This window comes from Silene latifolia, chromosome 11 (assembly GCF_048544455.1).
Source record: "Silene latifolia isolate original U9 population chromosome 11, ASM4854445v1, whole genome shotgun sequence".
In the NCBI taxonomy this organism is placed as follows: domain Eukaryota; kingdom Viridiplantae; phylum Streptophyta; class Magnoliopsida; order Caryophyllales; family Caryophyllaceae; genus Silene; species Silene latifolia.
Window position 1 is genome coordinate 58,035,328 of NC_133536.1, and position 13,314 is coordinate 58,048,641.

A 13,314-nucleotide genomic window follows, 5' to 3' on the forward strand; every position below is an offset into this window, starting at 1 on the left:
ATCAAACCCGAGACCCATGAGCTTAATCAACCGGTCACACATACAATTTTTAGCACTAACTCTGTAACTAGCCCGTCCCACAACTTGTTTGACCTCTAACAACCGAGACACCCACATCCCATATGGAATATCGATTGTTTTGCAAATTTTTTTTTTCGTAACCAAGAGACTTGTTTGGACAATACGGTTTAGCACAAGACTCACTAAGTTGACCTTTTGACCTTCCAACCACGAATAAACAATTATCGCCTCATAACTTGACACCTTGTCCCTTCCTCCCCTTCTCGGCACAATTGTAATCCAAAGAAAATTGAGAAAGAACTTAATTTTGGCAGAGAGAGGACGGACAACAATGTTACCACCATCCGACCCGACTTCCTCAAAATATTGCATAATTGCCAATTCCTTTTCACCAACAACATTTGACCACTCAAGACTCGGATTTAAATTAATTCCGTCATTAGGAACCGAAAAAGCAGAGCAAAAATCCGAAACAAAGACCGTCACATCTACACCATTGACAGTCACATGCAACACTCCCTTCTTAATTTTCACACTAGCGAAAAATTGAACAACCTCCACAGGATAAATTGGACCCGAAAATTGACTAACATGACTCCATTCCTGAAAATCAAGAAAATAAATGAAAAACTTAAGAGCCAGAATAGTAGTCAACCAAGACTTAGGATAATACCTTCCACCATGGATTGAGTAAGGCAAGACACGAGAAACAAGAATACTTTCATCATGTGTTAACCGGACTTGGTTCAAGCCTTCTCTTGTTGCGTTTTTCGAGACATCTCGGAGTAGAGTCCTCGAAACACTATTCCTAATAATAACTTCGGGTTCATCAACATCATTCCCCTCATCAATAACAACTTTGTTCTTTCCCTTAAAAAGACGGCACCTTTTTCCCTCGGACATCGCATCATCTCGACCGTGAAACAGGGGAGAGGATGATTGTGGGTGTGGTGAAGGAAAAGTAGGAAAATTAGAATTAGTAGAAGGTTGTGGTGATGGAGGATTGTTGTAGTTTCGGTGGTGTTGATGTCGGGTTGAAGAACGAGTTTTTGCATGGTGAGTATTCATGGTGATGGTGATGGTTGAGTGTGATAATGATGAAGATGGTAAAAGATTTTGAGGAGATTTTTAAAAAAGAGAAAAAGTGAGCAAGTGGGTGTAGGTTACACGGCAACAAGGGGAGTAATTATAGTAGTCTAGGTCTAGGTCTTAGGCGAGTGGCATAAGTGTTTTGGTAAGTATCAAATCATGGTAAGTGATAAATTATGGTAAGTAGGATAAATTGAATTAGGAATAGGAGATGTGAGGTGTGTGATTTTGTGGAGCAATTTAGGAGAAATTTTTGTACAATTTGGAAATTAAAAGATATGGTGTATCTTAACTTATTTTGTAAAAAGATAAAGTTTGTATGCTAAGAAAATTCTAAAATACAAATTGAATACATATGATAAATATTTTCTTATAAACGAAATTATTCATGCAACGTAATATACGGACATAGTCATATAATTTTAATCTTAACTAGTCACTCATTAGAAAATTAAACACATACAGAAGCTTAGGTACCACTGATTAAACCAATTTCCAACCGTAAAGTCTCAAATCGTTCTCTAGCTAATGATTTTGTCAATATGTCTGCCCATTGTTTTTCAGTACTACAAAATTCAAGTTTTATATTCCCCTTCTCAACATGGTATCGAATAAAATGGTGTCTTATTTCAATATGCTTTGTGCGTTAATGTTGTCCGGGATTTTTAGAAATAATTATCGCACTGGTATTATCACATAAAATAGGAATGCATCCTACGTCAACACCATAATCACGTAATTATTGCTTAAGCCATAATAATTGAGTACATACCAGTCCTGCAGTGATATATTCGGCTTCAGCAGTTGAGAGGGCAACCGAATTTTACTTCTTTGAACCCCACGTAATAATGCACGGTCCAACGAAAGTGGCAACACCTGACGTGCTTTTCCTGTCTAGCGAACATCCTGCATAGTCGGCATCCGAATATCCGACCAGATCGAAATTGCATTCCATAGGATACCATAAATAGAGCTTAGCCGTACCAATAAGATATCGTAAAATTCTTTTTACGGCTGACATATGCGACTCTTTTGGAGATGATTGATATCTCGCACAAACGCATACGCTAAACATGATATCCGGTCGACTTGCAGTTAAATATAGCAATGATCCTATCATCCCACGGTAAGTTGTTTCATCAACCGGTTTACCGTCTTCATCTAATGTCAACTTTTTATCTGCAACCATCGGAGTAGGCATAGCATGAGAATTTTTCATACCAAACTTACGAATCAATTCCTTGATATATTTTTGTTGATGGATCTTAATGCCTTCATTAGTTTGTTGAATTTGCAGACCTACGAAGAATTTCAATTCTCCCATCATACTCATTTGAACTCGGAAGTCATCAACTCAGAAAAATACTTGCACAAGCCTCGGTTGGTCGATCCGAAGATAATATCATCAACGTAGATTTGGACAACTAAAAGTTCAGAACCCTCGGATTTCAGAAATAGTGTTTTATCAACAGATCCTCTACTGAATCCACTGTCAAGTAGAAACTTGGATAATCTGTCATACCATGCCCCTGGTGCTTGCTTCAATCCATATAGGGCTTTATCCAACTTGAAGACGTGATCTTCAAATTTGATATTCTTAAATCCGGGGGGTTGTTCTACGAAGACTTCTTCCTGTAGATACCCATTTAGAAATGCTGTCTTGACATCCATCTGGAAGAGCTTTATCCCTTTATGAGCTGCGAATGCTATTAGAAGTCTAATAGCTTTAAGACGGGCAACGGGTGCGAAAGTCTTGTCGTAATCTATTCCTTCTTGTTAATTATAACCTTGAACCACCAATCCTGCTTTGTTTCTGATAATGATTCCGGCATCATCTAGTTTGTTCCTAAAAACCCACCTTGTGCCAATGACAGATCGATCCTTTGGTCTAGGAACTAAGTGCCAAACCTTATTTCGTTCGAACTGTTGAAGTTCTTATTGCATGGCTATAATCCAATCTGATTCTGCAAGAGCTTCATTGATGTTTGTTGGTTCGATCATGGATAGGAAAGAGTAGAATGAGCAGAAGTTATTTAGGGATCGTCTTGTTTGAACACCCTTCTTAATATTTCCAAGAATATTGTCCATTGGGTGTGAGCTCTTGTATTTCCATTTGGTTAAGGTACTTGGTTCTTCATCATTATTTGAGCTTGACCCAACTTCATTTGGCTCAGAATTGGAGGAAGTTCCCCCTGAATCCAATCCAGGTGTTGTATTAGAGCCGTTTATAACTTTGGACTCTACACCTTGATTTGGATTTAATATTATAGTAACATCACCTATAACATTAGATTGGGAGTCCTTATTTTGAGTCAATGTTATAGTATCATCAACTATAACTTTGGTTTTCTCCTTTTTATCTTTTGAGGAACGATCAAGTTCATCACTTGTTCCTTCAATCTTATTGTCCTCCAATTCCAATTACGGGGGATCGTCTCTAGAAAGACGAAAGTCGGGTTAATCCAAGTCTTCTTCCTCATCCTGTAAGGGCTTATCAAACACGTTATCTTCATCAAAAATAACGTGGACACTTTCTTCAATACAGAGAGTTCTCTTATTGAAGACTTTGTAAGCCTTGTTATGATCTGAGTATCCTATGAAAATAACCTCATCACTCCTAGGGTCGAATTTACTTAGCCTGTTTTTACCATTATTGTGAACAAAACATTTACTCCCAAAGCAACGAAGATGGGAGATATTAGGTTTTTGAGCTCTAAGGAGTTCATAAGGGGTTTTCTTAAGAATAGGTCTAATCATAGCACGATTATGGATATAACAAGAAGTACTAATGGCTTCAGCCCAAAACTTGCGAGGTAAACCACTACATAAAAGCATTATACGAGCCATATCTTCCAGTGTTCTATTCATACGTTCAACGACACCATTTTGTTGAGGAGTTTTTGGTGCAGAAAATTATGTCCTACACCATTAACTCTACAAAATTCTATAAAGGTTTGATTATCAAACTCGGTGCCATGATCCGTACGAATGGATACTAGATTAGTCTTATATTTGTTTTGAACACGTTTCATAAGACAATCAAATTCACCAAACGTTTCATATTTTAAATGAAGAAAGATAGGCCATACATACCTCGAGTAATCATCTACAAGAACAAAGACATACTTGGATCCTCCTCTACTCCTTACCTTCATAGGACCACATAGATCCATGTGTACTAGTTCCAAGGCTTGATTTGTGCTTACTACTCTTTTAGGTTTGAATGATGATCTTACTTGTTTGCACCTAGCACACGTGTCACACATCTTTTCTTGGTCGAACTTGATATTAGGTAACCCTTCAACCAAGTCCCACTTCTTGAGTTTGTTCAAGGTTAGTGAGCTAATGTGACCAAATCATTTATGCCACAAACAGGGATCATCAAGTGTAACTTTCATGCATGAAAAAGAGTTAGTAGGCACAGCATTTAAATCTACCATGTATACATTCCTTTTTATGTGGCCTTCTAGAATAACATTGCTAGTTCCTTCAATAATAATGCGACAACTATCAATATGAAAAACAACTTTGTTACCTTTGTCGCATAGTTGAGATATTCTAAGCAAGTTATGCTTTAGACCGCCCACTAGATATACATCACTGATCGCGTGTGACTTAGAAATTCCGATTTTGCCAACGCCGATCAATTTTCCCTTTTTATTGTCTCCGAACGTCACTTTTTCTCCGTTGAATGGCTTGAGTGAAAGAACCAGATTCTTATCTCCGGTCATGTGTCTTGCACATCGACTGTCAAGATACCGTTTATTGTTTTCTTTCACTACTACCTGCAGAAAGGATTAGATACAGTTTTTAGGTACCCAAGCTAAGTTGGGTCTCTTATGATTAGTTATTCTATATACTAAATCCTTTCGTATCCATACGTGTCTAATGGTCATTTTTCTAGACCTTAGGTTACTTTGTCTAAGAGGAGTTTTGGATTTAGGGATTTTTTGTGATTTTTGGGTTACTTTAGGTCTAGGAATTTCTCTAGGTCTACCATGACTGTTTTCCTTGTGTGGTTTAGGTCGACAAGGGTTTTGTGAAGTGCTAGCACTACTACACAACCCTTGTATTTATGACGCTTTTTCGACCATTTTTTGACGCTTTAAAGCGTCAATTTTTTGTTTATTGACGCTTTTACAAAGCGTCAATTTTTGGGGCGTCGTTATTTTTTGATGCTTTTTTGGGTCAACAAATATGACGCTTTTAAGCGTCTTTATGGACTATTGACGCTTTTAATTGTCAACAAAGTTGACGCTTTTATCCGTCTTCAGTGACTATTGACGTTTTTTTTTGTCAATAAATTTGACGCTTTTAAACGTCTTCATAGACTATTGACGCTTTTAATTGTCAACAATTTTGACGCTTGTAAGCGTCTTCATTGATTATTGACTCTTTTATTTGTTGACCAATTTGATGCTTTTAAGCGTCTTCAGCGACTATTGATGCTTTTATGTGTCACTCGATGAGACAAAATTAGGCGTCAACTATTTATATATTGACACTTCTTATATCACGGTACAATTTTGGCTTTTTGATTACGTGATAAAATAATAGAAAATAATTAAATAGACCCATCTATAAGTAGTATAGTACTACTAGCTATTACTAAATCATGAAAAAACATAATGCAATATATATAAAATGAAGTCCCGCGTACTTTTATAAATAAGCATACGTTTGATACATATATCGTCTCCGTCACAAATACTATACTAGCATTGACAATTTAACTAATATAAACTAGTAAGTACTTTATAGTACGATAGAATTAATAATATCAAAAGAGACCAGGGCGATAGTAAAATCCAACATAAAGTTGTCCAAAATAGTCGTAAAAAATGCTACGCAACTAGCTAGACAAGGACACTTAGTAGTTTGAATGTCGTAGGGGCTTCAATCATGTAGGCACAATGTTAAAGGGACTTCAATCAACATATGAAAGTGCATCTTCAATCAACATATGAAGGCGCATCGTCACCATCTGATGAATCTGAAACCTATAACGGGCAAAAAAAATAATTTATATAAATATATTTAATTAGTACATATACACTTCACAAAAATAACAACACACAATTTTCTTAGGCATTTAGCCGAACATTTGGAACACAATATAAGAAAATATATAAAACCGTCGAAATGGCCAAAAGCAAGCAATTACAGAGGAGCAAACGCAAATCAGACAAAGCATAAAAGTACAAACGTAAAGCAAAAAATGATACCAAAAAAACCGAGAGGTAAACAGGGAATTGAAATATGGCAAAAACCGATAGCTCAACAAACAAAGACACTGGCATTAGGAATGTTAGCTTGAAAAGCCATCAAATTGAGATACCCAATTCATCAATGAAGTTAACAAGTCCAACAATAGTCCAACAATGTATTTTTCATGAAAAAAGATTATCCACAACTACAATCATCAGACCGAAACTTGACCAAATTAGACCGAAACTAGACCAAATTATACTCTTTAATTTCAAGAATTTGCTCCCGTAACTGAAAAGAAAAGGTAAAAGATCTTAGTATATCAAGCTTGTCTACAAAAGTTATAAATGATAAGAGGTAAATGTGAGAAAGTTGAAGAATAAAAAATCAGAGGGAAAACAATATACTCTGGCTAAGCAACATTACATCAACGAGTACTAGGAAAAGACCAAGTTCACAGTTAAGTTCTACACCAACAATAAACGTACTATGAATCTTCCTGTTTTATGATTGATAATGTTATAATGGAGACTTTAAACACCGATGAGAGCATAAGATAAGACGTGAAAAAGGTACGACAAACATGCTAAAATCAGATTATCAGAGCATTTTATATACAAACATTAGCCCCTCATAATTCTAATCATTCAGAGTAGATTATGTGCAAGCAAAGGATAGACACAATACAATTCTTGCATAGTTTATTTGTCTTTGATATGCGTATAACTAGGAGGACGAAGGCCTCAAAGGCATTTTATAATGGCAGAAAGCGGCTAACTCACAAAACATGTTTACATATTGTCATCTGGCAGACAACTATATGAAAAAGAACCTAAGAATAGACCTAGACCGTCTTAGCCATCATCCAATGCACCTCTTGCTTTTTTGTAAGCTTACCCTACATCATTATATGTCATTATTGATTGCCTTCTCATTTGTAAACTTAGACAATAACATAAGATACACATCTACAAACTTGAAACATGAAATGCTAATTTCTATACTTATTCTGACATATATGGACACAATTTTTAGAGAACTTAAGTGTCTCTAAATGGTACCAATTTTTATATAAGAATGCGAAATTGTTCCTGCCTACAATAAAAACGGGACAAACATAATTTCATGAAAAAAAAATAACATACTAAGTAGACAGGTATTAAAAGTTATACAGCTATAAACTTACCGAAGAAAAATCTGAAATTGTATGCTCATATACAACTATAATCTTATTAATAGAGGCATCATCCCTTCATCTTTATTGTATGATATGTCATTTAACCTGAAACCAATAAAAAAGTTGGTGAATTATTCCTCATGTGAACATAAAACAATCGAGGTACCTACAAGTGAATGTGAGGAACCACTTATACACAAAACATCGATTAGTATTGACCGGACAACATTTTGATGCACCAAAAATACTCCAATGAAACGTTATTATGGAGTACCACCAGAGGTTCGGGATTATGGAAAAGATCTCTAAACTCGGCAACTACCGTAAGACACTAATAGGATAACACCCAAAAAGTATGGGTTTGTAGGAGTATACTTAATATTGTTCACACCTGCAATAAAAGCACATAGAAAATAAAATAAAGCAATGCAGCAAATGGCATTAACAGAAATAAAAGGTTCATCTATCAACTTAGACAAGGATGTATAAAAATTATCAAACGTAAATAGTTAAACGACGAAACTTGAGTGAAATATATTATAACTAATTTACTCATCATTGTGTTACTTAACCAAAACACCAATTCCGCTTTCCACCATCCTAAACTATCTCAAACCAACAAACCATAAAAGTTGATAGTTATGCTAGATTGACCACATTACACAAATTAATAGTCTGATTCTGCCATTAAAGTTAACTAGTTATGTCAACTACCTAATATTATAGAATTGACACCAAACATAGTTTTCAAATAAAGATGTTAATTTAGGGACCTAACCTGCCACCCCCACTGTTGTTGTAAAGCTGTAAATGATACTCCCTCCATCTAATCATTTATTTACCTTTCATAGTCTATGTGGGCACTATTTTAATGAAAGGTAAACAAATACTCCCTTTATCCCGGTCATTTGTTGTCCTTTCCATATTGGGTATCTCAGTCAATTGTTGTCCTTTGTATTTTAAGAATGAACTTGATGAGCAATTTGATCATTCACACTCAATTTGTTCCACTTGTCATTTAATAATTGCCCTTCCTCTTTCCTTGGTCTTTGTGCCAAAACCAAAGGACAACAATTGACCGAAAAGGAGGGAGTAATTGGGAAGGATATAGTAGTAGATGTAAACCTAAAGGACTGACAAGATGCACACAATAGTAACGAAAACTAGTCTACAATATACAAAAGGAACTGATTCAATGAGCTCATTATTGGTATAACATTGGTAATCCAGCTAAACTTAGTATAACCATTGTATTAATCAGAGACTGAAATAACCAGATCATCATGTTTTGAAAATTAACGTAGGTAAATTTTGAAGTGCTACCAACCATTGACGGTCAAGTAAGAAATCAACCTGCGCTTCAACATCGTCAAACTAAACAACAAGCTAAGATGTAATAACATGAGCATAACAGTCCTGGCATTTAACACCATGTATGGCCAATATAGTGGCAGGCCCTGTCACTTATAGAAGATATATGGAGTACGAAATAGTAAGAACAATGAAAAGAAAGAGCAATGGTACATTATAAGATTAAAGGATAAGATGATGTTAAAGAGAAACAAAAATCCTTAACTAAGACTATAGCATCATCATATAATCTAAAATGGTGTTTGAATGTTTGATCATTTTTAAATATTATCTATATTTGAGATTAGACAACTAACAAAAATCGAATAACCCTAAAATATAGTCTGTGTCAAATGTTCACAGCAAGTTTTGACAATAAACTTCTGTACAAATTAGTGGCTGATTATAAAGAATAAACAAACAAGTAAATGTGCCTGAAAACTTATTTGTGGCTGATTATAGGGAATGAGTACATGGTAATTGGTATAGATGAATCAGAAGTTGAGTGGTTGTAGAAGATGGGATGCAGTTCTTAAGCAGATAGCTGGTAGTAAAAATTAGTTCAAACTAACTTGCGTCTTCACAAATTCGCCTATCTAGCAATTCTCCTATTCAGTCTTAAGCAGATAACTGGTAGTAAAAGTGAAATGAAAATATAAACCTTGCTAGCTGATAATCAATGGTACTAAATTACCAAAGTAGCAGTTACAAAAGCATCATTTAGCAACAAAATTAGCAATTAGAAACCAGCAAAAAAAGCGAGCCTACACTACTACGAATTTGAACCTACACATTAACATGGATCAGGTCACAAAGAGGGTATTGCCCAAATCCGATTGATTAATTATATTCCCAAATCCGATTGATTAATTATATTCCCAAATTCGATTGATTAATTATAAATCGAATAGCAAAATAAAACAATTGATTGATTAGAGACGACTCCACAATTTCACAAATCATCGATTAATACACAAATTGCAGAAGAATACATAAAATCAAAACAAGAACAAATTAGAAAATAGAGCAGTATGTAGAATCGTACCTTCGATGTGTGATAGGCAAATCGTAACTTTGTGAATTGAAAAATCAGAATTAATTGGAAAATTTAGTCATCCTTGATGATGATCGAAGAACAAATTTCCAGGTTAGGGGGTTAGGGTTTTTTCTTTTTGGAAAATGACAAAATAAATGTATTGTATGGGTGCGTTATTAGTAGAGCTGGCAAGTCTGACCCGACCCGAGTGACCCGACCCGAACCCAAGCAAACCCAACCCGACCCGAACCCGAAAACAATGTGACCCGAAACCGACCCGACCCGACCCGACACGACCCATAACCCGACACGACCCGATTATCAGTGACCCGAACCCGACCCGATATTGACCCGACCCGATACTGACCCGATTAAATTGATGACTCGACAATTATTAAGCTTAATTTTAATCAAAAAGAAAATGATTTTGTGTTTAGATTGATAAGTTTGACTTAGTAATGAATTAATTAAACCAAATAATAGGTTAAAAACTAAATTTAATGGTTAAAAATTGTAGTAATGCGATTAAGTCACCTGACCCGATAATGACCCGACCCAAACCCGACCCGACTCGATACATCATTTGACCCGAAATGACCCGACCCGATAACGACCCGAACCCGACCCGACTCGACCCGAAATGGTATGCTGACCCGATATGACCCGAACCCGATATGACCCGACCCGACGTGACCCGACCCAAACCCGACCCGACTGACCCGATTGCCACCTCTAGTTATTAGCGGGGTTTTAGGTGAAATTTAGAAAAGTGCGTCTTCCAAAATGTTTTTAGGCGGTTTTCCAAAATAATAAATTGGAGGGTTAATTATGAGGTCGACACTCTAATAAAGCGTCAATGCAAAAGCGTCATCAATATAAGGGATTTGTAGTAGTGTAGGTTTCTTGGTGTAGTCAAAGGTCATGTCGTAGAACCAACGAAAGTTATTATTCCTTTCTTCGTTAGGTTCATCTATGGGGGATTCATCATCCTCGACAGTTGTGTCAACAGTTTTAGCATGTTCGGCATTTTTTCGTATATCATGAGCCTTTTTGACACAATTGTTTTGGATGTGACCCATATGACCACAGTAATTGCAAATCAGATATTCAGGAAGATCAGCATACTTCCTTTTTCTAAAATCAAAATCTGAAGGTGTTGATTTGCATTTAGAGTGATCTCTACGGCTGTAGCACTCATGTCCTAACCCCATCTTCATATTATTGTCAGATTGTTCGGTTAGGAAGTTTAGGACTTTTGTGCTACCTTCCCATTTATCACGGACTTTTCTAGCATGTAAGAGTAGATCCTTTAGGGTTTTGATTTCATCTAGACACTTCGTGTGATCTACATCATTATCCTTCTTAAAATTATCACAAAAGTCTTGGAATCGTTTGTTAAGAATAAATACAACGTCTAAATGTTGTTTCTTAACATTGATCATGTCGGTCTTAGATTCCTTTAATTGCTTGGTGATGGAATCTATCTCTTTCTTTTGGTCTAAGATCACTGTTTCATTAGATGCGACCTTAGTCTCTAAAAGTTCTCTGACTTTTCTAAGTTCTAAAGTTATAGCTTCATTAGCTATAACTTTGGCTTGAAGGTGCTTAATATTAAGCTTTAGGTCTGAAGTTATAGCTTCATTAGCTATAACTTTGGACTCTAATTCCTTCTTTTCAGCCATAGCAGAGTCTAATGTTGTAGCTTTATCGGCTATAACTTTAGATTTCAACTTCTTAGCTTTGGCCTTTAGAGTGTGATTCTCCTCTGCAATATCAAGAATATGTTCCTTCAGATCTTTTAACTCCAAATCCTGTTATTGACATTTATCGAGGGATTGTTCAAAGAATTCTATTAAAGCACTTTTAGACAATTTCTTAACACGTCTTGAGTTCAAGATAACTTACCTCTTCATTGTCATCTTCGTCTGATTCTCCGAGAAAGCAATACTTTGAGTGAGAGTTGGTGCTTTCATCGTCGCTGTCGGAGATTAGGTCAAGACTAATGCTGCTGAGACAAAGGTTGGCTACTTCGTCATCTTCAGATCCCTCGGCATCTTCTGAGTCAAGGTCTCCCCAACACGAAGCCATCATTACTTGTTTCAACTCTCTCTTTGTCTTCTCGCGTTTCACCTTGTCCTTGATTTTCTCCCATGTTGGACAATCCTTGATCATGTGATCGGATTCTCCACACTTGAAGCAACCTTTGTTTGCGAAAGATGACTTTGATTCTGTAACTTTCTTGTTGGACGACTTGTTGTTGTTGTTGTAAGATGATTTTGCTTGTTTGTTTCGAAAGATTCTATTTTTAAAACGGCGTGCAAACAAGACAGTTTCATCCTCTATGTCTGAGTCGACATCTTTGCTTTTTAAAGCCATACTCTTATTTCTGCTTGGTTCAGCGTCATCATTGTTAAGAGTAATTTCATGGGCCATCAGAGCACCGATGAGTTCTTGGTAGGAAAGGTTTTCAACATCTCGTGATTCCTCTATTGCTGTGACTTTGGCACGCCACTTTTTAGTTAGGCTCCTAAGAACCTTCCTCGCAATGTCCTCGGTACTGAACTTCCTACCTAGGTTTTTCAGTTCGTTTATAATGCTTGAAAACCTTGCGGACATACTATCCAAGGACTCATTAGGCTCCATTATGAAGAGCTCATATTTTTGCATTAGCAAATCTATACGGTGCTTCCTAACAATGGAAGTACCTTCATAATCTAGTTCAAGCCCATCCCATATCTCCTTGGCCGTTGAACACGAAGAAAATTGGTCGAGCTCTGTAGAGGTCATGCCGTTTTGCAATAGACTTATTGCTTTAGAGTTCTTTTCGGCCTTCTTGTAGTCGGCCTCGATAAAGTCCTCGTCTTTCTTTTCATAGGTCAGGCCTTCAGTGGATTCAACCAAGATTTTGTGCGGTCCGTTTTGCATAATCCTCCAGCACTCCCAATCATGACCTTTCACATAGTGAGTCATCATGTTTTTCCATAATCCGTAATTCTTCCCATCAAATACGGGACACTTGAGATATTTGGAATCCATTTATCACGTGATAGGCAGCGGAATATAAAACGATAGAATAAATAAGAACAAGATAGATCAGCCTCTTTGCGGTTAGGCAATCAAGAGCACGAGGCTCTGATACCAATTGAAGAGTCTATCGATCCGAAATACTCAAGAGGGGGGGGGGGGGTGAATTGAGGATTTAAAACTTTGAAAACTTTTTCGATTGTATGGAAGTAATTAATTATTTAAAGTTTATTGATTAAACTTTAACTAATCAACTAATGATCAAGTATGAACAAAGTAAACAAAGAACAAAAGAGAAGGAGACACACGGTTTTTGAAGTGGTTCAGTTTCACAAATCGAAACCTACGTCCACTATTCTCGATTAATAAAGTTAGTACCTTTCTACGGATTACAAATTTACTAACCCAA

The 13,314-nt window shown here is 36.3% G+C and overlaps 1 long non-coding RNA gene across 1 annotated transcript; it reads right to left on the reverse strand.

Moving 5' to 3' along the window:
- Positions 1 to 5,910: 5,910 nt before the first annotated feature.
- On the reverse strand, positions 5,911 to 10,052 carry LOC141614877 (uncharacterized). The gene is made up of 3 exons (XR_012529435.1): positions 9,891 to 10,052; positions 7,505 to 7,600; positions 5,911 to 6,110 (listed from the first exon to the last, which is right to left on the reverse strand). It is a non-coding gene; the product is annotated as an uncharacterized LOC141614877 (long non-coding RNA).
- Between the last annotated feature and the right edge of the window lie 3,262 nt (positions 10,053 to 13,314).